This window comes from Equus asinus, chromosome 6 (genome assembly GCF_041296235.1).
Source record: "Equus asinus isolate D_3611 breed Donkey chromosome 6, EquAss-T2T_v2, whole genome shotgun sequence".
Lineage (NCBI taxonomy): Eukaryota > Metazoa > Chordata > Mammalia > Perissodactyla > Equidae > Equus > Equus asinus.
In genome coordinates, this window is record NC_091795.1 from 85,049,206 (window position 1) to 85,064,717 (window position 15,512).

Here is a 15,512-nt window from a genome sequence, read left to right on the forward strand (position 1 = left end):
TCTCCTTCTTTTTTCTTCTTCTCTCTGTTCGTCGGTTTCTTTCTCTCCAATGGGCTTCTTCCACACAACTGAAACCATGTCTACTGGTACCTCCAAAATTTACATTTCCAATTCTCCACACAGAGAAAGTCTGACACTCGCACTCTCTAAATTGATTCAAAAGTCGGGAGAAACATGATTATGGTGTGGGTGGGGTCACCATCCCTGTATCCCAAAGTGTGAGGTCATTAAAAATGTAGTCTTCTCACCAGAACCACATGATCCATCTGGAAGAAGAGATTTTCTTAGAAATAAGAAGGTACATTTCCCACAAAAGCCAGCTGTATTCAAGCAGAAAAAGTAACACTTTTTCACCACATTGTTTTCCTTTAAATTCTGATCCATCCTTTTTCATATTTCTTAAATCCTGCCCTCACCCCATCCTCCATTCGACCCTATTGCAAATCTCTCTCCTCCACCCACACTACATGAACACAAAAATCAGGTGGTTGTGGAAGGAGACAGTAACATGCCTTCTAGATTCTGTGTTTATTAAGGAAGAGATCATAAGGGACTGAATTGCCCTTGGAGAGGGAGGCCAAGAAACCAATACTAGAGGAGCTAGTCAAACATGGAGGATATGGAGTACAACGACATATTCAGTAATTAGAGAGGCATTTTAAGTGATCTAGAGAACACAAAACTCTCTTGACAGATATTTTGAGTAATCAACTTTATTTACCAAGTTTAAGCTATGAGTGCTTCTAATAATACATTACATTTAATCATTTTTTCCCTTTTACACATAATGGCACATTAACCACAAATAAAGAATAGTAATGATTATCTTCCCAGTGAAATATGGAGTAAAAGCAATTTCTGCAATCCCAATGTCTTGTTTATCTATAATAAGATGAGCGCATGTGGATGCATGTGTGTTGAGGAGGGGCAATAGGCAATGTCAATCAATTGTATTCATCAACACAGCTTAGAGGCAGACCTTGCATAATTTAGACTCTCCTCAGGCTTGCTGCTTCTGCAAGCAGGCATGCTTATGTTGCATTACCATTTTGATTGAATGAACAGGGTCAATAACATCACTTTTTCTCATCCAAGGAAAGAAAATTATTCTGAATCCAATCATCAATCAATGTATGCAATCAGTCTGTTTAAAACACCTTGGGCTCTCACACAACAGGCTATGCCTAGGAACACAACTGAAAAAGCCATAGTTTGGGCTGACTTGTTAATCCTACTACGTCACTACGAAGGTGTTAAAAGGTCAGCTCGGATTCAACATGTGCTCTGCTATTAACAAGATTATGGCAAGGGATTCATTTGAGAAGTTATAGAGTCTGCACTCTGAGACCTCTAGTATGTGCATTCATTTGCATATAATTGTTTATCCATTACTTTGCCATACCATACAGCTACACTATTTTTCTATAATTTCTGGAGGTTAATGGCTTTTTTTTCCCCTCTAAATTCAAAGTCAACACAAACTGACACTAAAGTCAAGAAAATGTGCTTTTCAGAGCGCTGTAACAACAGCTGGCAGTCTGTACATTGTGAAAAATGTATTTGATCAAGGAACTTTTGCTAGCAGCATGCCAATGGATCCACACTGATTTCCTTGAGAAATAAAGGAATTAATCCTCATCTTCCATTTAGGGATAGAAAACAGACTGGGACATCTTTCACCATACAAATCTCTGACTTAGACTTCACTCAGACTTTTGTGCAAGTAAATATAATTACTGAGCAAAACAGAGGAACAAAAGAGCAGATTTTGAATCTCTCCCTGAATGGCCAGAATAATCAGCAGGCAGCTGAAGATGAGTGGGTTTCAACTGGAGCTATTGTGTTCCTGAATCCTCTGACGAGGCACAAGCGTAGGGGAGATCTGGGCTGTGGGGCAAGATTGAACGTTGTGGCCGGCAAACCCCCAGCACTATTTGGATGTGAGTTCCTGGTGCAAACAATAGGTACCGCCTTCCCTTGCTTTCAACCAAGACATATGTGCTGTTTCTTAAATTTCTCCATAGAAATACTATTTCTAAAATGTTTCAACTGAGCACCTCAAAATTAGATAAAACAGATAAATATTAAAAATTATTTTTAAAACATAGCCAAGGCAGAGAAATAGAAGGGTAAAAGTCAGATGCCAGAAATGTTGGAAGCCATTGGTGAGCTGGCACTGGAGTCAGAGAGAATGCTTTGAGGGCGTCTGATAATACACATGGGCCTAAACACAGCTTTTTAAGAAATTATTTTAATTGTGATTAAAATATATATGACATAAAACATGATGTTAACCACTTTTAAGTGTACAATTTGGTGGTATTAATTTCATCCACACTATCGTGAAAACATAATCACTATTTCTAAATCTCTTCCATCACCTCAAACAGAAGCTGTACCCACTAAGCAAAAACTCCCCATTGTCCCTTCTCCTGCTAACCTGTAATCTACTTTCTGTTTCTATGAGTTTGCCTATTCTAGATATTTCAGGTACATGGAATCATACAGTACTCGTCCTTTTGTGACTGACTTATATTACACTTGGCATACTGTTTTCAAGGTTCATCCATGTTGTAGTATGTTTCAGAACTTTGTTCCTTTATAAGGCTAAATAATATTCCATTATATGCGTGCACTACATTTTGTTTATCCGTTCATGTGTTGACAGACACTTGGGTTGTTTTCATCTTTGGCTATTGTGAATAATGCTCCAATGAACCTTGATGTTCCAATATCTATTCAAGTCCCTGATTGAAATTTTTCAGATATACATCTACTGTAGATTTAGAGTTTTAATGGGCCACAACAAATCAAGAAAAAGTAGACATGGCCTGGAACCTCCACATCTGGAGGAAGCTTGGATTAGGGAGTCCCTAATAAACCTGAGACCGCCAAAGGGCAATATCCTCAGTAGGTCAAATGGAAACAAAATAATTGCTCCCCACAGAAGGATCGCTACATAGATCTTAGTTGTGAATGTATGGAACAGAGAAAAAAAGAAAAAGTAATTCAAAGAATTTTTAAACCAGAGCCCTGAATCACACGGGTTTGTGGCTACAATTAATACTACCCATGTGGCCTGAAAAACCTTAAGCCAAATGGCCTTGGCTTGATTGGGTCTCCAAGTAACTAGAGAAAACAAACACTGACTTCTTTACTAACCATAGATTTTCAAAAAACGTGAACTAAATTGGGGCTGGCCCTGTGGACAACTGGTTAAGTTCATGCACTCTACTTCAGCAGCCCAGGATTTCACTGGTTCGGATCCTGGGCGCAGACCTAGCACTACTCATCAAGCTATGCTGAGGCAGCATCCCACACAGCACAACCAGAAGGGCCTACAACTGGAATATACGACTATTACTGGGGGGCGAAAAAGAAATGGCAAAATCAGCACAAACAGAAACCTCAAATAAGATGGTAGGTATAAATCCACACACATGAAATCCATACTCAATGTTTATGTGAGACGAAAATTCATCAAACTGGACTTAAAAACATCCATCTGTGTATTATTTTTAAGAGATACATTGAAAACTAAAGTTCTTTGGAAAGTTCAGTTGCATAAAATATATTCAGAAAAATTTAACACCCTGTCTTCATAAAAAAAAGTTCTTGGCAAATTATGAATAAAAGAAAACTTCCATATCCTGATTATCTTAAAAACTTTTCAAGAGACATAATTCTTAACAGTGAAATATTGAAACATTCCTCTTAAAAAGTAGGAGAAAATCAAGTATACTCACTACTGCCTTTTCTTTTCAACAGACAAATTTTCAGCTTTGTTTGCAGTAACACAAAAAGAAACTACAAGCATATGCATTGGAGAAGAGAAAAAAATATATATCATTATTGCAGATCATTTGACTGTCTACATAGAAAACCCAAGAGAATTTATAGACAAACTATTAGTATTAATAAGAGACTATGGATAAATTATTAGCATTAGCAAGAGAGAACATGAACCATGTTTCTGGATACAAGATAAACATATAAAAACTAATGATTTATATACACCAGCAAAAAATAGAAAATGTAAATTTTAAAAAGATCCATTTTTAAAGTAGCAACAAAAATATAAGGGGCATAGGAATAAATCCAACAAAAGATTATGATCTTTATGTAAACATTTATTAAACTTAATTTAAAAAATTATAAAAGACACATGTAAATAAAGATAAATGACATATTCACTAATAGGAAAACTAAATAGTGCAAAGAGTCCACCCAAATTGATCTATAACTTCACTGCAATTCTGATCAAATTCTCAACAGAGATCCCAGAAACAAAATAGACACACACAAAAAGAAGGTATGTCAAAGAGGGGGCATTGCCATTCAACTGGAATAGGATGTATTTTTAATTTTTCAGAAATTTGTATTTCCATGTGGGAAAAAAAGAAAGCAAATCCTTGATTTATATACCCTGTTAAATTAAAAACTTAAATGTAAAACGTAAAACTTAGAAATATTTAGAAGAAAATCACTGAAAATATCTTTATGACTTAAGAGTGGTGAGAATGTCTCAAACAAAACATGGAAAGTGTTAACCTAAAACAAAAGATAATAAGAGATAGATTTGACTACACTAAAATTAGTAATCAGGCAAATGGAAATTCAATCCACACAAGATGCCCTTTCATACCTTCCTCAGCACCTTCTAATTCAATCCTGATCCGCTCGCTCCTTCTCATTGCTCATCACCACAAGGATGGGTCGGTCATAAGATATGCACACGCTGGCACCTTCTGGACATGCCTGGCCTCAAGTTCAAAGACTGTGGCCAGAGAGGGAGCTGCTCAATGTTGCCAGGAAATGCCAGACTCTGTGAAGGAGTTCACCAGCTGTCTTCCCATCAGCTTGCAGGCATGAGCCTTTGCATTGCTCAGATCCTCACTAACGCTCACTGGTATTTTTAACTATAAAACACAAGGAAGGTGAGTCATCACCAGCATCAGCCCTTAAGAGTCAAATTTGTCTTCCACTCCACTTGCCCCTAAATGTTGTCCTCATACTCCTCTCCAGCCCAATCCATCTCTTTTAGGTAATCAGTGCGTGTATACCCTCTTCTCTTATGTCTTGGAAAACTTACTACCAGGAAGGAGTGGGTTTCAGAACTTTGCACCCTAGGGTAATTGCGAGCCTGAATGTCATACTCTCTGCTTGGATGCAGAAAGGAAGACAATGAATGAGATGTAATACCTGTTTCAATAAGAAACTTGCTCACAGCAGAGAAAAAGGTACCCACTCAAAATGTGCTTGGGGCACATTACTATTCTGAATCCAGGCACAGGAGTGGAGAGATTGAAAAGACTTTTCACCCACCTTTAGCAGTCAGCATTCAGTTGAATCAGGGTTTTCATTTTACAATCTAGTTGTATACTGCACAGAGTGAGAAAATTTTCCTAGATTTCAGCAACAGGTCAGCTGACAATACAGTACAAATTCTTGGTGTTTCCATGAGTAATTTATCTCTGTTGGTGTCTTCCCAGGTATTTTAGTGCAAAATCGAGACAGAGAGTCTGCATCAGGAGCTATGGCCATACTCTGCACACTCAGTCTTGAAAGAGAACCATCAACTCAAAGAGGTGACTCCTGGGCCACACAGATTAATCCTCCTCCTAAAACCAGTCATCGGGAAGAGCAGAGCCTCCGGGTCACCTGCCAGCCTCCTCCTTTCTCATTGCTCTTGGTAACCACATGACATTAGTTACGTGGCCTTGTCACAAGGCCACAGATGCCCCTGATTCGTGGTCTTTACACTCTAAAGAACTTTAAATGGTTGGCAGACATTGATAAACAGATCACCCTGCTCTGTTTTCCTCATCAGATGAATACCAAAACCCTTGTCAAGGTGACAGAGCTGTTAAGGGTCTATTCACACAGCAATCAGAAATTGGAGCATCAATCAGTAATCATAAAGTCAGGGGCATTTTCTCACAAAGTCAGGAATTCAGAGGGCTTTCATAAGCTAATCAGCAGGCATCAAACAGACAATCAATCTAATTAGCTGCTCACATTCGGATGGCAATCAAAGCAACACAGTGCGCTTCATTAGTAATGATATTGAAAACTGTGATCTGTGCAGTATTGAGCTAGGAAATGAATATCACTTTTTGTAAATAGGTGAGGAGGATGAGGCTGCGCTGTGTGTTGCATGTGCCAATTCAAAGATGCAGGCACCTGAAACCCCACTGATGCCTACTTTGCTTCTCCGTTGGCCTCAGAGTAAGGAGCAGGGTAGAGTCATTTACCGCTGTCTGTAAACTGTGGGCGACATGAGCCACCTTAGAGGAACAGTGAGGTACAGGAAGGTGAAGGGGCGGTCAGTAATTCTGGAAATTTACTGTTTTTTATGAAAATGCCATGTTCAGCTCTAAGTTCAATACCTCTTTACTTTCACAATCCACAATTTTTCTACTATGAACCTTGCTTGGATAAAACGAGCATCAAAGCACTCCATGGCAGTTCTCTTGAGAATTATCTTTCTGCAAGGCAAGAGCACTCCTTTCTTTCCAAAGTGTTGGGGGGCGCAATTTCCCCTTCTACCCTTCTTGTGTTCTTATGGCTGGACTAATAATAAAATTGACACAAGACCAGATTAACAGGAGAAAAATCCAATTTAATTATGTACGCATGGGAGAATCGTGAAAATGATGCTCCAAGAGTGAACAAAGCAGGCAGTATATACACCTTTTACACAAAGAAACAATAAATCTGCGAGGAATGACAGGACAAAGAACTTAGGTTTGAGGCACACAATTAGTGAAGAATTTAAGCAGTTTAGGCTTGAGGTAGTAAATTAACGAGGCTTATTTACGCAGCTTCTTGGCCCTGGATTCCCAGCTCTCGTGAGAAGGATGCAGGGAGAGCACTTGTCACAGGGGAGATTTATTTCCTGCTTTCATGGGAGCAGAGGCAGGAGAGTCAGAACGGCCTTCTTGCTTCTCAAGCAACTTTAATTCAAAATAATCAAGGTGCTATTGTGGGATATTTTGGGGTGGCCTGCCCTGGGCCCCAACAAAAGCAAGTACAAGCCAGCAAGCTGTCTGCCACAGTGGTGATAAAAGATCTTCTGAGACAGAGACTGAGTCCTTCATAACCCAGAATGACAACTATGTATCGTGTATTTTGCCAGGCATTTCAAAGGTGACATGGTCACCGTTCTCCAGGAGCTCATCTTATCTTTGGGTATCATTAATGAAAAAAATAGCAAACATTAAAAAATAGCATGTCATTAAGAGCTAAATGCTGTGTTACAAATCTCCATATTTTAGAATTTGAGATTTGAACAGAAGGCAGAACACCAATATATGGAATATCAGAAGACCCTTCTGGAAAAAGCTAGAGGCCAGGGGCTGCCTGCTTTCAAAGTGGCATATTTCTAAACTGCCAGCATTTTAAGAGAATTGATAGTCATTTTTAGCGAAGTTAGAATATACTTCAGAAAGCTGATACAAAATGGTCACATAATGAAACCTGAAAAAACAAACGCCCACAGATTTTGCTCAGTTTAGCACATTTTTAAGAGCCAAATTTCACTCTCTATAAATGTCCTTGGTCAATACACATTTATGAGTGAGAAATATTAAAAATACTCCGATACCATGTCATAGCATGTGCCCACCTGGACTCTAAGTAAATTCCTTAAAGGGAAAGTCTCCTGTCCCACAGTCTTGAGTTGTGGGTGGAGAAGGGTCTACATTTAAACACCCCTGTACTTCAAGTCTCTGCACCACGGTCATCTCCTCTACAAAGGCCCCGTGACCCTATCCCACCTCTCCAGGTGTTCTATCTGCTTCTAATCCCATCCATACTTCTCACTCTACCCAGATCTACAACACTTTCTTTCACATATTTATTTACATTTTTGAATCCCTCTATTAGATTGAATCTTCCCTTATAGTAAACAATGTTTCTGATTCAACTTTTTGACTCCATCTGTTAATATGTGTCTGATGAATAAATTAACGACGATTTTCCAATTAGTTTTGTTTTATGTGAAAACTTGTTGGGTTCTATGGGAGGAAGTGCTTTAGACACCAAGGCAGCCATCACAGGGATTTATTAGGAACACTTAGTGGCCAGAAGGCTGTGCGTGAGATATGAAACCTCACATCTCTGTCTCTGAGGAGCTTCTATGCCTATGTATGACAGATCACTCATGGATTCACACTGCAGGAAATTTAACATGAGGCTTGGAGAGAGCAAGCATTCAAAGAACAAAAATCCTGGTTTATGATCAAAAAAAATCCTAAGAGGTGTTCAAGGGGCTTGTTATATAGAAAGAAAAGTTTAAAAGACAGAGAAATAAATGAGGACATGGTATCTTAAGGGAGAGAGCATGAGCGGGCCTTCCTTTATACAAAGAACACCAGAGTTTTAGAAAATGTATAGTTATTCCATTGAAGATATTTAAGCTTCTACAATCCAAGATAAAATTTTCAGATGAAAAGAGCCACAAACGAACTAGGAAATAAAATCCCCGTGAGTAACGTAAACTGTGAGTTTCATTTGTTTTCTTCCTTTTTGATGTCTCACTGCACAGAGCACTTGATTATATAGAGCCGGGGCTCTGCCGCACTGACAATGGCACCAAGCAGTAGGAGTCTGGAGGCCAGAGCCCACGGGCACCGCAGCGGCTGCAGACCCCAGCAGGCACCCCCGCTGACAGGCACCGATGGAGGAGCTGCAGGGTCTGCGTCTGGTTTGGGTTTGGATGCCGACAGGCTTGTCATTACGATATGCCCTGAGATGAGTGACAGCTCACTGCTGCTCTGTGCAGGAAAACCCGGATGCTGTGCGGAGAGAAGCATGTTGAGGAGTAGTCACCCCGGCAGATAGGGAAGTGCTATTGCAAGAGGTCTTCTGTCTGGAGGTGCACATTACTTTGCTACAAGTGCCATGACAAACTATCACAGACTGGGTGGCTTAAACAATATAAGTTTGTTTTCTGACAGGTCTGGAGGCTAGAAATCCAAGATCAAGGTGATGGAAGGGTTAGTTTCTTCTGAGGCCTCTCTTCTTGGCTTACAGATGGCCACATTCTCTCTGTGTCCTCACATGGCCTTTGCCCTGTGCATGTGCCTTCCTGGTGTCTTTCTCTGGGTCCTAATGTCCTCCTCTTATAAGGACACCAGTCTTATTAAACTAAGGCCTAACCAAATGACCCCATTTTAACTTAATTACTTCTTTAAAGGCCTTGTCTTCAAATACAGTCATATTCTGAGGTACTGAAGGTTAAGGATTCAATACTGGAATTTCGGGGGGACACAATTCAGTCTGTTACAGGGAGGAGTAGCTGCCCTTCAGTCTCCACCTGCAAAATTTCTTCAGAAAGCACCTCTCTCTTCTTCTCAGCGATCTATTCTTTAATTGATCCAATAATAAGAATTGCTAATGTTTTAAGAGGGTTTACTGTTGCCAGGCACAATTCTAGGCACTCTGTGTGGATTACTTCATAATCACAGCAATCTTACAAAAAGGATATGGTCATTGGTCTCATTTTATTTTGGAATTTCAAAACAGATTTTCTAATGTTGCCCACTTTTTAAAACAGCTTTTTGAAATATAATTGAGACAAACTGCCCATGCTTGGAGTGAATAATTTGATAAGTCTTGCCATATGTACACACCTGCGAATTCATCATCTAGTGAAAGGTTTCTCTCTGCCCCTTTGTAATTCTTCCTCCTGCCCCTTCCCACAATCCACCCACCTCATCTCCAGACAACCATGGTTCTGCTCTCTGTCATTGTAGAGTTGCTTGCATTTTAGCATTTTATATGGATGGAATTTACAGTATGTCGTCTCTTCTATCTGACTTCTTTCCCTCAAGATAATTACTTTGAGTCATCCATCGTGTTGGGCATATCAATCGTTCATTCCTTTCATTGCCGAGTAGTATTACAACCAGTACCACATCTTCCCGCTATAACATAATGGATTGACAATGCTATCTTCTTGATCTTAAGAAATCATCTTATTTGGGATGCATTTTATGTTATCTTCAAGGAAATAAGAGTTATTCCTATTCACAATAATAACATCACAAGGCAAAAATTGTTTGTTAGATTCACTCCTATTAGTTAACGTATTAATCAGGAACCAAGAGAATCTACATTGTTTCTGGGAAAAAGTGTTTTCAGTTTTCAAATATCATGTACGAGCTGTGGAGCTAAAGGATTTGGTGTAGGGTTTTTATATCTACACATTCTTATTAATGACATAAAATCCTCTTCCTCTTCTCCAACTCTGTTTAAAATCACTGTACTTTTCTCTTTCTGTCTGCAGTGTAATTTAACCTCCCACTTGAATATAGAGCATAATTCAATTGAGAGGTGTGTTTATATCACACCTAACGCATGATGAAGTATTTCTTAAATCATTTGCAAATGAATGGCTGCAACATTCCCAGGGTGCTCTCTGCTCTCCCTCAAACTAAAAGCAACTGTGGCTATTTATTAATATATGGATCCCAAATGCCTTCTTGAGACATTTAAAAGCTGGATGAGATGAGTACGACCTAATGGAAAATCACAGAGAAAGATGTTGAATGGAAAATGTGTGCTGAGACTGAGAGAGAATTTTCAGATGGAGAAGAACAGAGGCACAAACTGTTATCCAATGTTATAATATATTATAATATAATATATAATATAATATAAACTAGATAACAGCAAGATAAAGTGGGAAGTAATGGCCCAGAAACCTCAGAGAGGATCAATGCCATGGACAAAGTTAGACTCAACGATGATACCCAGGTCTCCTGACCCCAAAGTCTATGCTGCAGTGGAGGGTGGGAGCGAGAAAGAAATCAACCAAAGCAGAGCTTCCTCTCTCTTGGTTTAGCTACAATTAGGAGCCAGCCAGTCCTTTGTCCTTTTTTATAAGGAACAATTGTTCTGCCACATTAGCTTTCTCAGTACTTTAAGTATTATGTTATGTTTTTCCCTTAGCAGCTATTTTCATTTTAAATCAAAACACACTTTTTCCATTATTTCATTTTTTAATGCAAGGTTACTCATATTTCTGGTAATGGTAAAATAACGTTTCAACACTTTCATGTAAACAATTTTTTAAAAGTCACCTAAAATGCAGGAAAGAGCTGAAAAGATAGTAAGAAACTATTAGGCCAAAGTGTAAGGTAAACTGCAACCCTGAGTGGGAATCGAGAATCGCAGCTCTGGCCTCCAGCCAGTAACACCCCTTCCACCTCATTAGCAAATTCAGGGTAAAGAAAATTTTATAATCTCCTATGATACAGAAAAAAGTATCTGACAAAATTCAGCATCCATTCATAATAAAAATAAAGACTCTTAGCAAGCAAGAAAGAGAAGGGAATTTGTAAATCTGATTCAAAATAAAGTATATACATACAAATCTTGCAGCAAGATCAGAAACAAAACAAGAATTTACTCTCTCCCACCTTCTAGTCTACATCGTGCCAGAGTTCTGACCAGGACAAGAAGGCAAGAAACAAAGGCAGAAGGATAAGAGAAGAAGAAACAAATCCATCGTGATTCACAGATGATTTGATTTTATTAAAATTGCTAAATGAGTTTAGCAAGATTTCTATATACAGAAATGTACAAAATCATTTTTACATCAATAAATCAACAATAATGAAAAGCAATCAAAAGTGTTATATGTAACATCCCTAAAAATATAAAATATCAAATAATAATTATTTGACTATTGTGCAAGATTTCTACAAATCAAATGATAAAACTTTATCGACTCAAACTAAAGGAGAGCTAAGTAAAGGAGATACACGTGACAGGGTTGGAGATTCCATGTTTAGAGTAGTGAGTTCTTCCCAAATAAATTCAATGTATTATCCAAAGTATCCAATGAGTCTCAAATATTCAATGTATTACCATTCAAAATCCAACAAAGTTTGCCCAAGTATGTAACTTGACAAGTGGCTTGTACAACTTCCATGAAAATGCAGAAGATGCCAAAATTCACTTAAAGAAGGACAAGTGGGAAGATTTGCTTTCCAGATGTCATCACATTATAAAGCTTTCATTATGAGAAAAGGTGAACAGACAAACGTCAAAAGAAAGGGAGCCTAGACAGAGCTCTGTCTGTATATGAAGACTGGATTTATACATGGTGAAACTGCAGAGCCATGGGGCAGGGACAGATTTTCAAAAAATGTTTCCGAGATAATCGCACAAGCCATAAGGAAAACAAACTAAAATTAGAACCGTGCTTTATCCTATAAAAAAGATATTAACTTCAAGGAGATCACAAACTTAAATGTGAAAGGAAAAACAGTAAAGCTTTCTGAAGTCAATAGAAAAGAATATCTTCATAAACTTGGACATAAAGTGATTTGTTCAATAAAACAAGCATGTGATAACTACAAATATTAATAAATACAATGTACTAAAATTAAAAATACCTGTCTTTTAAAAGATACCATAAAAAGAGAGAAAAACAAACCAAAGAATATATTTGGCACACATAAACAAAGGACTTTTATTCAAAATACATAATTTGCTACAAATCAATAGAAAAGGACCAGAGGCAAGAGTTGTGAAAAGACACTTTATTAAGGAGCAAAGCTAAATGGCCAATAAAGATATGAAATTGTGTTCAACCTTATTAATCATCAAAGAAATGCAAATTAAAACCAAAATGTGATAATACTTTACATACACCAGATCAGCTAAAAATGTAAACTGCTCATAATACCAAGCATTGCTGATGATGTGGAGCAAATGGAACTCATGCACAGCTGATGAGAATTTCAATTGTTTTAACGAATTTGGAAAACTGACAGTCTCTCCTAAGGCTGAGCCAATGCATCCCCTGTGATCCTGTAATTATATTCCTAAGTATATAACCAACAAAGTTATGTACATGTGTTCGCAAAAAAAATGGACAACAATTTTATAGCAGAATTATTTGGAAGAGCCAAACACCAGAAGGAATTCATGTATATAGATTATAGTGCTTTCATTAAAAGGAACACAAAATAGCAATGAAAATGAAGGAACCACAGCTACACATAACCAGCATGGTAAATCTCATAAACATAACATTGAATGAAGAAATAAAGACACAAAGAATATGCACAGTATGATTACATTTGTATAAAACTCAACATGTGACTATATTGTTTAGCGATGCAGTCTTATATGGTAAAGAAAAGGTCATTCTTACCCTAAAAAGAGGGGCAGGAGGGAATAGTGACTGTGAAGGGACATGAGGGCTTCAGGGGAGATGGCATAGTTCTATTTCTTAACCCAGCTAACGATTACAACAGAGTATATTCTCTGCCGTTTTTGTATGCTATCAAACAACATTTTTTAAAAGTATAAAAAATCCTCTTTAATCTCCATCAACAATCACTTTTGACACTTTTTATATTGAGTTTAAGAACCATACAACTTGTTTTTGGCTGTCTACTTTGAAAGACAGGAATCATCTGATGTTCTGAATGATATGTCTTGCAACTCATGTTGGTATGATATCTATTTCTGTGAGTTCTTGGGTGAAACTGCTAATTAAGTTTCATGTTTCATTTATTCATGTAATTAAATTTCACCCAATGGGATGCAATCTTTTATTCATATTACTTGCAGCATAGTGATTCTTTTGATCTGCTTTCTCTGGAGATTTATTTTATTATATTTTTTATTTCAGAAAATAATGTCTTTCTCAATCTTTTGATCCGTTCCAATTGTTTTGACTTCTTCCTCAGGAGTAATGATCATGTTTATCTTAGATCGTGGATCACTCCTTTCTCTTCCATCTTCTCTCATACTATTGGCATTTATTCATCAGTGTTCATCTAAGAGGATTTCTCAAATACATACTGCACATTATATGTTTCTATAGTATCAGTTCTTTTCTTTATTGCCTCTGTATGAATTTTGTTTCTGCCATTATCCTTTTAATTTTCTCATAATCATTCCTTTCTCTCCCATCTTTTTAAATTTTTTTTTAATCTCATTGCCTATCATTTGCTGTCCATATGTTACCTCATTACTGTCTTCAAATACAGGAGCAAGAATGCCAGGTTTTGATGCATTTGATTTAAACATTTAAAACTATTTTCCTTCTGTTTCCTCTAATAAGTGATTTTTTTCTTTTCAGGAAGATTAGCCCTGAGCTAACTACTGCCAATCCTTCTCTTTTTGCTGAGGAAGACTGGCCCTGAGCTAACATCCACGCCCATCTTCCTCTATTTTATACGTGGGACGCCTACCACAGCATGGCTTTTGTCAAGCGGTGCCACGTCTGCACCTGGGATCCGAACCAGTGAACCCTAGGCTGCTGAGAAGCAGAACATGTGAACTTAATCGCTGCACTACAGGGCCAGCCACTAATAAGTGATCTTTAGAAGTAAGCTCCTAATCTTCAGGATGATCTTTCCTTCCCTGGCTATGCAGTACACTGTCATAGGCTCCATGTTGGCTGTCTTCTGTATCCTCTTCCCCAGGTGAGGAATTATTTTCCTAGATTGAATCTTTGCTAAAAATCGAGTTATGTGAAATTCACCTTGCTATTGGATTGCTAGATGTCCAATTGGATGGCAGCTTTATGTAAACACCTCAAGACTCCTCCTAACCTCATTACTTTATATATTGATTCAATATATAGCAAACTGAAGTCCCCCATATGTACTGCTATCAGTGTTTTCCTGATCCAATCCTGCACAGAGCGTTTTCTTAAAGGTTCATGACTCCTAAAATTCAGCATGCCACCATGAGCCCTTCCTTTCTCCACATACTTCATGCAGTTGTATTTTTATGATTTCAGTCTTTTACTAGATGCTGAAAGAGAAGCAATGTGGGTGTGGGTTGCAGATGGAGTTGGCATAGGGGAGGAAAGTGGGAAGTGAGAGAGAATAGCTTTCTAGCTATCTATCTCAAAAAAAAAAAAAAGCCATCATGCAGTAGAGAGAGCTTTCTGCTTAGTAAAGAGCTTGTGTTTCTATCAGGCAGACAGAGAACACAGGAGGAAGGGAGGGGTTGCTAACTACATTGGAAAGGGCAGATTTCTCAGGAGCTTGGAAAATGGACCATCAATTACAATGTTCAATCTAGTTCAATCAACCTAATATTTGATGTTCCTCATGGATTTGGCAATAGGTTTACTGTCAGTCAATTTATCCTGTTGTGGGTTACTTTAGTAGTAATTCAGATAGAAACCAGAAGTCTCTTGCCCTACATATTATTTTTTAATAAAATGTTCATTTTTTAAAATCTCAATTGACCTTATAGAATCTGAAGCTCTAGGAACATGGTGGACTCAGCCAACAAAGAAAGAGCTCTGCTTCCACACATAATAAAATGCTGGTTCGGTTACATATAACGTAATTTATATTTGAGCTCAAAGGAAAGAAAAGGAAATTCTTAAGTAGCATAAAAAAGAGGAAACTTAAAGAAAGAATGGTAAACTAATAAGCCAAAACCATAGTGGCTCAAGAAATATTGTATGGTATCTTGGACTCCTGGATGTAGGACCTACTGGGCTGGCCAGAGAGCTTGGCTAAGGA

At 38.0% G+C, this 15,512-nt stretch overlaps 1 protein-coding gene across 7 annotated transcripts in view; it reads right to left on the reverse strand.

The window, feature by feature from the left end:
• The window catches only part of TDRD15 (tudor domain containing 15), a 455,155-nt gene that overhangs the window by 65,072 nt on the left and 374,571 nt on the right, over window positions 1-15,512 (reverse strand). For 2 of the 7 annotated variants that reach the window (XR_011504167.1, XR_011504165.1), the window contains exon 1: window positions 4,646-4,879. The exons of the other annotated variants lie outside the window; for them this stretch is intronic. The gene's annotated coding sequence lies outside the window, so the exon portion shown is untranslated. Of the gene's footprint in view, window positions 1-4,645; window positions 4,880-15,512 lie in introns of those variants that run through there. 7 annotated transcript variants of the gene reach the window in all.